At 42.4% G+C, this 15,195-nt stretch overlaps 1 protein-coding gene across 1 annotated transcript in view; it reads right to left on the bottom strand.

Annotated features, from left to right (window-relative positions):
* The window catches only part of LOC118925256 (olfactory receptor 13G1), a 90,761-nt gene extending 82,003 nt beyond the window's left edge, over window positions 1-8,758 (bottom strand). The window contains exon 1 of the mRNA XM_057490568.1: window positions 8,742-8,758. The gene's annotated coding sequence lies outside the window, so the exon portion shown is untranslated. The remainder of the gene's footprint in view (window positions 1-8,741) is intronic.
* Between the last annotated feature and the right edge of the window lie 6,437 nt (window positions 8,759-15,195).

Genomic DNA, 15,195 nt, shown 5'->3' with positions numbered 1-15,195 from the left:
ATACCTTTCTCCCACTCCTTCCTGGTTATGCCCCAGTGTCCCATCCCTTTACTAGGACGGGACATCCTTTCTCTCCTCCATGTTTCCATAACTATATCCACTCCCACAGCCCCCAGTACTCCCTTTCTGATGGCCCTCATAGCCGACGACCCCCCTCTACCCAATGAAAGCTCCAGTTCTGCCCTCATACACCCTGTAAATCCCAAAGTTTGGAACATTACAAGCCCCTCCATGGCTCTATGTCCTCCTGCCTCTATCAAATTACGTGACCACTCTCAGTATATGTCAGGCCCAATACCCCCTAACCACTTCAGCCCTCATAGGCCTCCAACCCATCATTCAAGATCTTTTAAACAAAAATTACCTCAGACCCACTCACTCCCCGTTTAATACCCCCATATTAGCTGTTAAAAAAACCAACAGATCTTTCCGCCTTGTCCAAAACCTTTGCCTCGTCAACATGGCCATCGTCCCTATCCATCCCTTAGTCCCAAATCCATACACCCTTTTATCGCAGATCCCTGCCTCGGCCTCCCACTTCTCAGTCCTAGATCTCAAGGACACATTTTTTTTTTCTATCCCTCTGGACTCCTCCTCCCAAGATTTTTTCACCTTCACCTGGACGGACCCATACACAAGACATTCTGAACAACTCACTTGGACAGTTTTGCCACAAGGCTTCCAAGATAGTCCCCATATTTTTAGACAGGTCCTAGCTCAGGACCTCAAACAGTTTCATCATGATCACTCGGAGTCCACCTTATTACAATACGTAGACGATCTTCTACTCTGCAGTCCCTCGTGGGAACAGTCTCAACTTGACACTGCCCCCCTACTTAACCTTCTAGCTTCCAGAGGTTACCGAGTATCCCCTGTCAAAGCTCAAATCTCTTCCCCTTCTGTCACTTACCTCGGATTTCTTCTATCTCAACAAAGAAAGTCCATTTCCTTAGACAAAAAAACGACTCCTCTCTGACCTGCCCGTTCCCAAAACCAAGACAGAAATCCTTTCCTTTCTAGGCCTGGCTGGGTATTTTAGAGCATGGATCCCTAACTTCTCCCTGTTGGCATGACCCCTATACCACCTCATCAAGGGACCCCTGAAGAACCATTATCCTCCTCACCCCAACACTCCTTCATTAAGCTCCGTCAAGCCCTTGTGGAAGCCCCAGCTCTCCATCTTCCTGATTTGTTGAAGCCCTTCTCATTATACATTCATGAGAGGTCCAGTCAAGCTCTAGGAGTCCTAAGCCAACATTATGGCCCATCCTTTGCCCCAGTAGCTTATCTTTCCAAGCAATTAGACCCCACAGTTCGGGGATGGGCCCCCTGCCTATGGGCATTAGCCACTGGACAGCTTTGCAGAAGGAAGCTCATAAACTGACATTCGGGGCACCCCTTACCATTCTGTCCCCACATCACCTAAAGGATCTCTTAACCTACAAAAGTTTACAGACTCTCCCTCCCTCCAGACTCCTGACCTTACTGTCCTCTTTCTTCCAAAATCCCGCTCACCCCCTTTGCCATCCATACCCGAATCATGACTTTTTCCTCCTTTACTGCTCCCTCGCTCTCTCTCGCTTTTTTTACTGATTCCTATTGTCTTCCCCGCCACCCCAGCCTCCTTTGTATGGCGATTCAAAGTCAGACAGACTTACACACAGCATCAAACAAAAATTACTGCCCTCATTGCCACATCAGACTGCCCTCTGAAAGGCTGCTCCTAGCCTTTATACCTCCACTTTCCTTTCTCCACTGAAGTGTTCACTAGCAGCTACCTTTATTCTCCCTACCTCTGCTTCCTCTATGACCAAAAACAAGCCTGCTGCAGGCGATGGCCAGACACCTACGGGGATGTCCCTACTGGTCTTGCGCAATTCACTACATGGGTAACTCCCGGTACCCACAGTATTACTCCTCCAACCCATTCTCTTCAATACTAACAAACCCCTTCCTTACCTGGCTTTGGCCCATTGCAGGCCCTATAATAATCATTCTCCTCACCTGTCTCTTCTCACCTTGTAAAGTTTATCAAATCCCAAGTTGGTAAAATCTCGAATCAAACTTTCAACCAGCTTTTACTCAGGAACTACCAGCTTTTAGCCACAGAAGATCCCTCACCCTCACGTAACCTCCTCACCACACGCTGAGATGGACCCCTCTCTCCACTGGAAACTGTTCCCGGAAACAATGGTCACAGACGCCTGGCTTCTGGCACCCGTATCCTCTTGGCACCATTAGAATCAACAAGTCCTCGACCTATGGTTACAGGGAACCTTCATTGATTTCCAACCTGAAGAAGTCCACATCTACTCGTCCCTACTGTGGGGAGTCCTATCAACCCTTTCCTACCAGTCCTCAAGCCCTCACTCCCTTCTCCGCCCCCGTTCAGCAGGAAGCAGTCAGAGAGAAAGCAACTTCCACAACCCCATAGAGGAGAAAGGGGGGAATGAAAGGCCCCCACCCATAAGATGGCGAAATTCCTGCTTCTCTTCTGGGTCCTCAGTTCCCACTGGCGCCACCTGAACCCCAATCACCCCTCGCCCCCCTAATCCCAGCACCTAGCCAATAGCCATGAGCCCCATAGAAGTGACACCACAATCACCCCATGCCCCTTCCTATATAACCCAGCACCTTTCCCTAATAAAGCAGAATTCTCCGGTGAATTGCTGCTGTGTGTCGCTCCTTTCCTTTCAAACAGCACAAACTTTTATATGTTCCTGATGATATATAAGTCTAAGCTGGCAAAGTTAAGTGCCAAGAAAGTTACAATACAATTAACTGTGGCCCCAAATGTGTTGGAATTGTAAAGTCTGAAGAAACACTGAGTACTTATGAAAGAGAATGACTTTTGCAAGAAAAAGGGAGTAGATTCCTAGAGGTCAGAGGAGATGCAATTTAATTTCCTTCATACATTAAAATTAAATTGACTTAGCTGACACATTTAGAATTCTGTTGAAGTTTATCTACAAATTATTTCTGCAACAGTGGTAAGAAATGTAGATGAGGATAGTGAAAATTGAAATGAAAATTTGAAAAGTCTTATAGGAGATAAAGAATCATGATTTACTCATCAGTGTCAATCTTTCTTAATAAAATGAAAACTTGCAGTGTCACTTCGAAAGTGAATTCTGAATATAAAGTCCTGACATAAGAGAGCATGTGTTTAAATACTTGAAGGAAACTTGGTTGTGTTTCATGAGTTTTTCCTTTCTGTGAAGTGAGGATTCCACTCTACTAAACCTGTAGTGCCTCAAAAGAATGGTGGGCATCCTACCCAGCCCCCGGGACACACACTGTAGGTGTAGAGAGACCTGTTTATGGAATGGAGCTCTGCCCATGGGATCCACTGTAGATGCAGGTCTTAGCAGCAAACTATCATAAGAAAACCAAGCAGCTGAATATTCTATGACCTTTGGTAGGGCTGCAAGCGTAACAACAGGTAACTTAGGATCTTCACTATGATCCTTTGGCACTTTCTGTACAACTTAATTTCTTTCCTTCACATCATTATTGTATCTCTTACATTTCTGAGACTATAACACCAATGAGTAAAACTTAGTGTGAAGTATGTTATGCATACTGAATGAAAAACTCTATCTTATTCTACTTAAAAGAATCTAATACTTTCAAAGACATTGCTTGTAGCTCTTAATACACTGGCAAACATTTAAACTTTAACCTTTTATGTGTTAATTAAACTAATAAGAAATCCAACTACAAATAGTTAACCTGAGCTTTCCATAGTGCAAAGATACTCACATAGAATCCAAAATGAAATTACACATTCCACCACATGCTTATAACTAGCACCCTACTACTTAGAGCAGCTCAATACTTTTCACAGAATGTACTGGGCAGGCTACCATTTCTAAGATAAATGATGTTTAAGTAAGCAATGTCCTAAAGCAATTCATATTATGATATGGATGCTAATATTTGATCAGGCCAGAAACTCATTTCATCATGAATATTGTGTCAGCTATTTTTACAAATGTTAATTTATTAATAATCATAATAAAAGTACACAGGGGAAAAGACTTTCAACTGTGAAAACCAAAGTCTGACCTCTTAACTTTGCATATAGGTCTCTGCCACCATGCGACTAAAAATAATTATGGCAACTATTTATTGAATATGTACTATGGTCCAGGCATCTGTTGTGTCCTTTCCATTTAATTAACACAGGATGTAGTGACATTCATCAATCTGCCATGTCTTAGCAGTCAGTTAATGGAACAGTTAAGGTCTCAGCACGTTTCCCCATCTCCAAGATGGTGCTTCTCCCATTCAGCCTGCCCCTCTGCTGAGGAGGCACAGCCACCCTGTAAGTCATTTTTGCTCCTGACAGTACTCAAGCATCATTCCCTTATAACAGATGTGTGCTCAGCAGGTATTGTAAATAAGCACCCCTGGTCAGTGTCCCTGTGATCAACAGTGAAAAACCATGCATCCACGAATGCATAGAGTACTGTCCTTCCCAGCTCCAGAACCACGAAGCCACTTAAAATATCCTATCAAAATCAGTTATTTTCTTTTCGAATGGATGTAATCCTTGACCTAGTTGAGTCTCACATGGAAAAAAAAATGCAAAACAGTGATTCATTCTACTACCAGTAAAAATATTAAAAATGCCCTGAAAATTAAAGTAGAGCTCTATGAGGATATCAAAGTACATTGATAAAACAATAAAAGTTCACACAAGCTGTGTCTTACTTATGTGAGCACATATTACTTTCTGAAAAAGTATTTTATAGTACCTTTCTATAAAGCTTAAAGGGTCTTTATTTTTCTTCTAACTCTGCCTCTTGGTCTTTAAAAAACAGATGCCATTACGGTTGAAAGTCATTTGGAGAATTACCACGGCTCGACTGTTAACTGGAACATTTGCCCTGCACAGTCTGAGTGAACAGTCTGGAGGACTTGTAAGACGAGGCTAAAAGGAGGGGGGCGGGTAAGGGAAGGGGAGAGCAGAAAGGGGGGCAAAGACAAAGGTGTCCCCAGGGGGCTTTTATGATTCAGGATCAGAAAATCTGGGCTCCTGTCAGTACTGCCTCTACACAGACGGGCCTGAGGAGAAGACTTGCCCCCTGTCAACCACGCTTTCCTCATCCTTAAAACAAGGCTACGGCTGTGGTGAGGATCACGTAAGATAATGTGTGTACAAACCCTTTGTAATTTATAAAGTGCTTTAAAAATGGAAGGGATTATTATATTATTGCTAAACATGTCTAAGGATGTAATTACATAGACTTTCAAGAATGAGATACAAGCAACCCAATATTTTTTGTTTGTTCGAAGTAAAGAGAAAAGCATAGACAGGTGGATGGTAACCTTGGAAGCAGGCACAATTAGCGACATCAGAGTTGAAATATTGGGAAGAAAGGACTAGGCTTAATCTAAGACTACTTAATTTTTAGGAAGTGCTGACATTTTCCTGGGAAATTTGAGATGCCCCTTGATACATCTTCTAAAGCAAACTACTCAGACATAAAACTTCCTTCCAAGTATTTTTGACTCTTCAGACTATGAGAGAAAGGAATAATAGTTTTATAAATGTTTTAATTTTTTCTAATCTGTGTATGAAAAGCTTGATGACTTAATACTAGCAGCTTTTTTTTTTACTGTATTTATGTAACTGGAATGCACTTTTTTTCATAGTTATATCAAAAGGGGATTGACAGCCCCCAGAACAGTCAGGCTAGATAGCACAGCAGTCTTTCAGGTTTTCAGTCTTTGCTGTGCCATCTACTATGTTGTTGCCCTAGACACACTCGGTGAATTGCTTTTCCTCTGTTTCCAGAATATAGGCCTGTACCAGCCCTTCAGAATCACGGGGATACCTTTTACATAGTCAGACTTGAGGAAATGGCAGCTATTGACATTTTTGTGAAGGACAGTAAGAGGATGAATAGCATTTGACTGGTGGCTTAAGTGACTTCTTTTGCTGATTCCTTGCTCCTGGAGACAGAATTATTAGGCACTGCCACGACTGACACTGCCCCTATCACCGTGGGCATTGCCTGGCCTGTCTGTAAAACCTGTCTGAAACTGGCTCTAGATAACTCTGAAAAATAAAATTTTGCTAAAACATACCAAAGCCAAGTGTTCAAGGTCCGATTCCAAACAAATGACTCACTAGCCTTTCTTACAGCTAAAACCAGATTAGGAGGTCACGGCAAAATCCCAAGGAGATCTCTTATTAAGAGCCTGGGATGACTCTACGGTAATAATAGCACTTATTTCAATTCACCTAGTGAGTACATAGCTGGCACTCAGCAAGCCACTTATTACAACAGCTATGTCATTTACTCCTGGAGTCCTACGGTGAAGCAGAGGCATTATCACCATTTTACAGTTAGGTAGAGGGCAGCTGATGATCCCGTCTCCCATCACGCAGCTAAGCAGCAGCAGGCCACAGATGACATCCTGGTCTGCTTGGCTTATCTCTGTCTAAACCACTTGACTTGTCTTTCCACCTAAATACACTCCCCCGAGACACAATGACTTAACAGTGCTTCCCCATCAGAAATATCCAATGAGAATCTAAGTCCTCTGAAATTTAAAGTTCTAAAAACTAACATGTTGTTCACTGATTAGACCCAAGAGGCCAAGAATATAGTATTTCAGGGTAAGCACTTCAAACACAGGGACGTGACTATGACACAAGCAACATCTTACCAAACAATCTAATAATCGAAATAGAATTGTCCCATCTTTGAAAAACATGTGTCATATGCCTATTTTGGAGATAGGCTACAAAGATGGAAGGTTGATTTTTCCAGATACTACTTAAATGACCAAATCAATCAACTAAACGGCTTTGGCTTAAAACTCCAGCATCCCAAAGTGACTTTTACATGTAAAAACTCACTGTTGGTGTTAAAAAACAAAAACAAGGAAACCATGCAATCCCTTATTGGCAGGTAAAGCAAAACCTGGCACAAGCAAGAACTGCTAGATTAATCGGTCCTAATTAGGCTACAATTCAATCAGCAGCCAAGTCTGAATGGTCTTTTTGAGAGGTAACCAGCTCTGCGGACTTCGAGATGAATCCCTCTGGAGACCAGCTATGGGGTATTTCTCAAGTTGGCATCAACCTAATGGCCACAGAAAAACATTCTTTTCAGGGGTACTCTGGCCCTCTCAGTTTGCTCTTCTAAAGGGGATTTATGGCTTTATCAGTTTTTAGCACAATTTCAGGTTCAGGTTTGTTCCACAAACTGTGATCTAAATTAGACTGAGGAATAACATGGGAATTGGAATAAAATGTCTGTGTATATCCAAGAGACGAACTGCTGATACTTTTTTCCTGCTTCCTTCACATTATCACTGGCCCCTGCACAAGTGGTAAACATTGCTTCACCCTGTTAACAAAAATTCTGTATGACTCATTAATCCTACTTCTTGTCCAGAGAAATCCCATCACATATTAGTTAGCCTCTTTCCAAGGTGAGAGGCTGAGTTTCACTCTTGGAAGACATGGCCGCTGAATGAAAACAAACGATCAAAAAATACACAAGAGACTTTTTGGCTTCTCCGTTCCCGTGGGTTAAGCAAGATGAAACAGTCCTTGAAAGGAAGCATTATGCATATCAGGTCACAAGTTGAGTGGGAAGGACAACAGGAAGCAGCAGAAGTGAGAGCCTTTAATAATTAACCGTTTTACTATATATTGCTTGACTCACTTTTGTTTAGTGTACAATTACAATATGACAAAGGTTACCTGGAAAGTTCTATACTTTGGAGATCACTGGCATATAAATAGATTATTTTTCCATACTGTGCTGTGAATCTAAAAAGTCTGCACAAGGTGACAGTATGGGACTATTAATCTAAAATACTTAAATATTTTCGCTAAGGGCCTTGCCAAGGATTCTGCTCACCCTCTACCTTCCTACCCTCATACACGAATGATATGCATAAACCATTCAGATTATACCAAGTAGTATCATTTTTCACACTCAATTCCACTTTGTTATGCAACCCATCTCCCTTGGTTCTTTGTTAATTAGGTATTCAACGAAAGACTTTTCTTTGTAGTTCAGGGTTTATATGTGTATTCAAAGCCTAACTCCAAGGGGAGGAGAAAGAAGGATAGAACTACAGGAAGGAAAAAAATGGTGCACAGATGGGGGTGGGAGAAAACAAAAAGGCCAAAAGTCTGCCAAGTGCATACCCACTGGCTAGGAGGTGGGAGCCCAATCTTGGAGGGCAAATCCTAGCTTGCAGTCCCTGCAGAGTAAGAGCAGACAGGAAGACCAGAATTCATGCACTTTATATTCAACATAGTTTTTCTGCTAATGTAGTCAAACTTGATAATGTTACCTTTAGAGGCAGATAGGTGTTCCACAGTGACAGCAAGATTAACTTTCCTACTCATCAAATAATTGTGTCAGATCTGACCAGCTTAGAATAGACCAAGTTCTGTATCTGTGTTCTTGCACCCATGGAAGGTTATCAATAACAGTAAAATTGCCCCCTCCCCAAATAGTCAGAAGCAGAAATTTTAAGAAAGGTTTCTGAAGCTGTCTTGATATTTACTAACCTACAACAGGGTATGAGATTGAAATGGGAAGAGGGTGTGTTTGTCCACCACTCATAGACCTGTAATACTATTTTGTCCCCTTGGCATGCACACACCCAATATATTAGCTGTGAACTGTTCTAACAAAAAAGGAGGTCCGGGGGACACAGGCAGGATTGCCATTCTGCACAGCAGACCACACCCCATACTTTACCTGCGCCGACCACAAGGGCCCTGCTCACAGCTGAGGATGCAATGCAGGAGGGACTTGGAGCGAATGCTGGAGTTGAGGAAGGCCACCACGCAGCCCAGCTGGGCCAGGCCGAACCACACGTGGATGAAGTCAGGCTCATTGCTCATCAGCAGAGCCACGGTGGCCCCCCTTTTCACAGTGGAATGGTTCAGGAAGACATGGGCCACTCTGCTACTCCTTCTGTCTACATCCTGATAGGTGTAGATGTCTCCCTCATAGATGATGAAAGGTTTCTGAGGCTGCTGCTTGGCATGGCTTAGGAATTTATCCAGGACAGTGACCAGCTCGCCTCGGAGCCTGCACATCTCCATCCGAATTCCATAGCGTACCACCTTCCCCAGGTACCAGAAGTCATCCCAGAAGTAAGGGAACAGGAGTTTCTGCAGGAAGTGCAAGAAGACAATTCCAGCCCCTAGTCCTGTTAGCCATAACAAGAGCATGGGGGCCACAGGACCAGAAGCAGCTCTGATCCCAGCCCTACCAGCGTCCTTCGCTTCTAGGCGCAGCTCTCCGCCGAGACAACTGCTCCTCCACACCCGCACCAGCAATTTGTGCCAGCCTTTCTGCCAGGGAGAGGGAAATCTTGCGAAACACTGTGAGCGGTCTGCACAAAGGACGCCCCAAGTGCTGCTGGAGATAAGGCTTGGGACACCTGGCAGACGTGGAGAGCGCGGAAAATCACAGCAGGCGCTCGCAGGGGCCTGGGAGTCAGCGAGCCCAGCGCAGCGCCCTCGCCTCCGGAGCCCCGACGCGGCCCGCGCCCTGCCGGGTTCCCGGGCTCCTTGCAGCCCTCCCCAGGAAGGCTGGGTCGGTCCCGCCGCCTCTGACGGCCTGGGCAAACACCACCGCCCTCAGGCGAAGTGTGTCCCGGGGCTGATGCTCTCCTCGGGGTCGTCTTTCCGGGGGTGCAGATTGGAGGCTGAATCCGAGTCCAGGAAAGCGGGGCTGGCGACGGCTGAGAACTGCAGCAGCTTCCCGTCTGGCCCGCCAGAAACCAGGGTCTCAGGGCCACGCCTCGGCCCGAGGTGACCCCGGGGCCCGTGGGATCCGGGGCCCGCAGCGCCGCCCCCGCTCCGCCCCCAGGGCGCTCTCCGCTGAGCAGCTGCTTTCCACCCGGGGCGCGGCTGCCCCCCGAGCGTCCTTGGGCTGGTGCAGCCTCCTACCGCCCGCCGCCAGGCCCGGGGCCAACCGCGGCTCCGAGCGTTGCCGCTGCAGGGCTCGGGGCTCTGCGCGTCCAGTCGCCGCGGAAAGTGCCGCCAAGGGGCTCTGGCGGGGACGGGACCGTCTCCCGGGGCGGGAGGGCCGGCGTCCGGGAGTCCCCGCGCGGGGTCTGGGGCCATCAGCTGCTGCAGTGGGGTTGGAAGAGTTCACTCCTTAAATCAAGTACCAATTTAAGGGAACTAAACGAGAGGCAGGAGAGGGGAGGGGAGGAATTAAAGAAAAAAACCTGCCGAGAATGGGACAGAGGACAACCAAAAGGAGATCAGGGTGTCAGACGGATCAAGGAATATTTGAGGTCTTTGTTCATAAAGCATCAGACAACTGTTTTGTTTTTTCTACAAAAAGTATTTTTGAGCACTTACATTAGTACGTTGGTATTGACATTTATGTGGGAATTCTATCCTTAGAGGACAGTCCTTTGTACAAAATTTTCCAAAAAATACGGATGTGCGAGCTTAAGTTCATATCCACATCCATATTTTTTAAAAGCATAAAATACTATTATCTGTCCTTGACAAAATATATATATATTTTCAGTTAGATCATGCAAAGACTTCATACTAAGGATTCTAAAGGGGAGAGGGGAACATGGGGAGTTAACAAGAAATTGCAAAGAATTACAATAAAATGTCATACTGTGATGAAATTTTACTGAAGCTAAAAACCTGGGGAATATTTAATTACATTTTTTTTCCTGCAGACACCATCATCCCAGCTCTCTGCTTTTAAGAAGTGTGTATGAATGGTTAATTGCACACACTGAAATGGTTAAGCATTGCCTCACATTGTCAGGCTTTTCTTCCTCCTCCTCTCTCATGTTCTGCAGCTGGGTTCTAGCTAACCTCAGATTTCCTAATAAAAGAAAACTGAAAAAACTCCAAGGGTGACTCTGATTTATTAATCTGAAAAGGATTACTTTAAAGTCACAGTGAAGAGCCCAGAAGAAAGACAAGCTCTTAAAAATATTTGGGTAGAAATAATTTGCAATCACAATATAAGCCGTACAGCATGGAGAATATAGTCAATGATTCTGTAACATCTTTCTACACTGATAGATGGTAACTGCACTAGAGGGGTAAGGATTTAATAACATGGGTAACTGTTGAACCACTGTGTTGTACATTCCAAGCCAACATAAGATTGTATATCAAGGATACTTGAATTAAAAACAATTTTTTGTGTAGATAAAACGATTTCTAAATTTACTCAGAAGTTCCGGTCTTTTCAACTCAAGACACAGCTTTTCAGTTAAAAAAAAGTATTAGTATCAAGCAGTTCGCAACTTGAAAATCAGTTTACAACCTGAAGAGCATCCTTCAAATTTTATCCTTTTTGCTCCTGGTTCTACTCTGATTCAGTCACCTTCTAGAAAACAACACTTGAAGCAGAAAACAGAATATGGAGCAGTTGGTCTCAGACTTTTGATTTCCAGTACAAGTAGAACCTGTCCACCTCTAGTGGGGAAAAATGAGTAAAGAAGCATAGGTTTGCCATTTTTTATTTTGTTAAATTTAAAATATTAAGCACACATTACACCAATTACCATATACCATCACCATCGTTCCATAAAGGGAAGGATTTATTTCAACATTAAAAAGAAGGAAGAATACCATTAGAATAAAGGACAATATTTCAAAATAAATAAAATTAATTTCATGAAAAACTCATGTGTTATGCTTATTTTTTCTTAACAGGAACTTGCTAACATAACCCCAAGGCATGAAACTAAATATTTAGCAACTAATATGAGTGAGTTAAGAAAATATTTGGCACCGTAAATGTGAGACAATTTGATTTATTAGAACTACAAACATGCTGCCAAAATTTATATTAGCCAAGGCCAATTCTGTGCCTGAAATCTCGCCATGAAAGAAGGAATCAATGAATATCTTGGGACATCTACCAGTATTAGATATACCCTGACATCGGCCCATGTATCTGTTCCTTTTTTTTCCAGAAACTTTGTATTCACTTTCAGATACTGCTAAAGGCAGTTAAACAGAAGATATAACCATTAATTACAATTATTAACTTTTGCAAAATGAGGGACAGTAAGACTAATTGCAAATGATTAAAATAATTACTTAATTAAAATAAAGGGAAACAAGCACATACAAATAGTCTAGACCATTTCTGTTTATATGGCCATGGACAATGCATTATTTCTCAGGTTCCCCTTTAGGAAATATAGAAATGTATTTTTCTTGAGTGTTACTTGAAAATAAATATTGTGACTAAATGCAAGTCAATGTAAAAAGAAAAATCTTGCTTATTTTCAATCTAAATATATTCTCCTTTCTGTCTCCCCCATTTTTTATTTGACTTTACCCTCTGACACTCTCCCAAGTCCCTCTGTACCTTCAGTTCTGTTGAAGATGAATTGGTCCGTAAGTGGCTCACAGTGAAACTGAAGAAATAGCATCATATGATGGCCCCTAACTCATCTTATGCCCATAGGATTTTACCATGGCGGTTAAAGAATTCGGACTGTACAGGCAAATTACTCGTGTCCGTAAGTCTGATAAAATTCTACAACAGCACCTTTTGGGTTATGGGAGGCTTAGGGGAGAAGGTGGAGGTTTACAAAGGTCCTAGACGACACTATGCTCGTAGGAAAATACCACAACACGTGTTTGCAATGGACCAAGAAGCTCTAAGTTCCTAGACAGCAGGTACACTTGGGGAAGAGGGCTGGAGGGAGTGGTTCATGTGGACGCTGGAAGAAGGATGAGAAATGCTGAATGGAAGACTCATCCGCTTTATAATTCTATCCAGTCACAAAGTCCTGCTCAGGTTTTAATCACTGATTTTTAATCACTGATTTAGCCTCTGATCATAGCTTGGTTTTTGATGGGAAACTTACTCTTGCTATGATCTGTTTATGTTAATGAACAATCATTGCCCCTCATAAGGACTTGTAAAGCGAATTCAACATGAAAGATGAGAAGTGGGTTAGAGTGTGTGGAGGCATTAATATTACTACATGTCTTCGGCACATCAAACACTTCTTGAAATATAAAATTTTTATGGCACCAAATAAGTGATCCTGTAATAATAGTCTGGGAAACAGTTCCCAAACAAATTAAATATTTAACAATCACTTTTGCCACAGACTACAAACTATGCCTGGAAACCTAGGCCAATCAGGATCCTGCCAAGAAAGCAGTATACACATATTTTTTTATTCATGAATTTTTAAAACAGCTTTCTTATATCCATATACTTCTGTACTTCTATTTATGATAACTTCCCCTTCCTCAGTGTTGGTGAAATGTACTGTTTACAAAAGAGACTTATGGAGAGTTTTACGGCTGACTCTGATTCCTCGGGCAGGTTCCTCTCTGTTTCATAAACCACCCCCATGGAGGTGGGTCATTTGGTCATTAGTGAGATAATCAAAGAAACTCTTTCGAAACTTATTAGGAATTAACAATGTTCCAAAGACTACCATGAGTTGTTCCATGGGCCCCTGTTTTTACATGTCCCATAAGCTCTAACATTTACTCTCAATGATGTGGATGGCAACAGAGGTTCAGGGTGTTTGTCTCATTTCTTCACACATCCTGCAAATTTATAACAACCTTTTCTCCAAAGGCTTAATTATAATAATTATTTCTCTCTGGGTAGGCAAGTATCCAGTGCTGGTAGGTGACCTCTGACCTCACCAGTGCCCACCACTTACGGAGTCCAGACAGCTGCTCCAGCTCCAGGCTGTTCCCACCCATCAAGAAGCGGGAGGGAGGAAGCTCGGGGCAGTCACCTCTACTGGTGTTGCTCTGTTTCAATTTTATTTTTTAGCTTTTTATTAAATGAAACAATATAATGGTACTCCCTACCACATATTCATCACCTAGATTTCATGATCTTTAACATTCTGCCCAATTTGTTTCAACTTTTTTATTCTGAAGTATGGTATTTAATTACAGACCACATGGCATTGCTACCCTAAATATCTCTGGGTACATTTCTGAGAAATGGACATTTCCCCACCTAACACAATACCATGATCACATCTCATCAAATTAACAATAATTCTTTAACATCATCTAATATTTAGCCTATATTTAGTTTCTTCTAAAATGTCTTGTGCAGTTGACTGGTCTAAAACCAGAATCAGTTTAAGCTCTAAAGTCTAAATTCTTTTTTAATCTAGAATGGTTCTTACCACAACCTTATCTCTTCCCAGAACAGATCCTAGTTAAAGACAACAGGCGAGTGGTCTTGCAGGGCGTCCCACCTTCTACACTGGTCTGATGGTTTGCCCATGTCTCCTTGGTAAGAGTCAGGTTGAACACTTTTCTTAAGACTACTTCACAGGGATACTATGCATTTTATGTTGCATTACATCAAGATAAACACAATATCCAGTTGTTGTGAATTAGCACATCACTACTGATAAAACATGGCTTACTTTATACACCATTCTGCACCTAATGTATCCTGGTGATCAAAATCTACTACTATGTAGAGACCCTCCTTGTTTTCTTTTATGGTAGCATGTTGTGCAGCAATATCATAACTCACTCAGCTCACTCTCAATCGATGGGCTTGTTTTCAATCTTTGCCATCACAAACATTCCAGGTAATGAATCTGTGCACATAGTATATAGTTTTGTCAGCGTTAACTTTGCAATAGCTTCTTAGAAATGGGATTGCTGAGTCAAAGAGTAAGTAGATATGTGATTTTTCTGGAGACTGTTCATTTCCCCTCCAAGTTAGTTGTATCACTGACATGCCCACCATCAACGTGCAAGAATATTGGGGAAGTGCAAAAGAAATCTCTAACAAGACTACTTTCACTGAATTAGCAATACTGCAGACTGTATACAATGTTCCCACAAATATGGACAAGTTAATTCATGCTATATATTGTAGATGTTTTGGTTCTGTGTTCTAACATCACTAACATCATTATCGAAGTATTTCATTCCCATTGAATGTAATTTTTCTTTTATTTTACATGTAACTATATAACCCAAAACCCACATCTGTTTTCTGATTTTGCAAATATTATATTTCCAGACTGTATTATATGGTAAATTAGAAAAACACATTTAAAACAAAAGCTAAACTCAATGAACATATCTTCTCAGGGATGGGAAATATAATGACAATGTGGCCTCAAAACCCAGACCACACACACTTCAAAGAGATATTGTTCTCCAAAATATTTCAAAAATGCATGTCCTGATTT

The sequence above is a fragment of the Manis pentadactyla genome, chromosome 13, assembly GCF_030020395.1.
Source record: "Manis pentadactyla isolate mManPen7 chromosome 13, mManPen7.hap1, whole genome shotgun sequence".
Lineage (NCBI taxonomy): Eukaryota > Metazoa > Chordata > Mammalia > Pholidota > Manidae > Manis > Manis pentadactyla.
The sequence above is the reverse complement of the archived record's forward strand: the minus strand, read 5'-3'. Positions and strand labels throughout refer to the sequence as shown.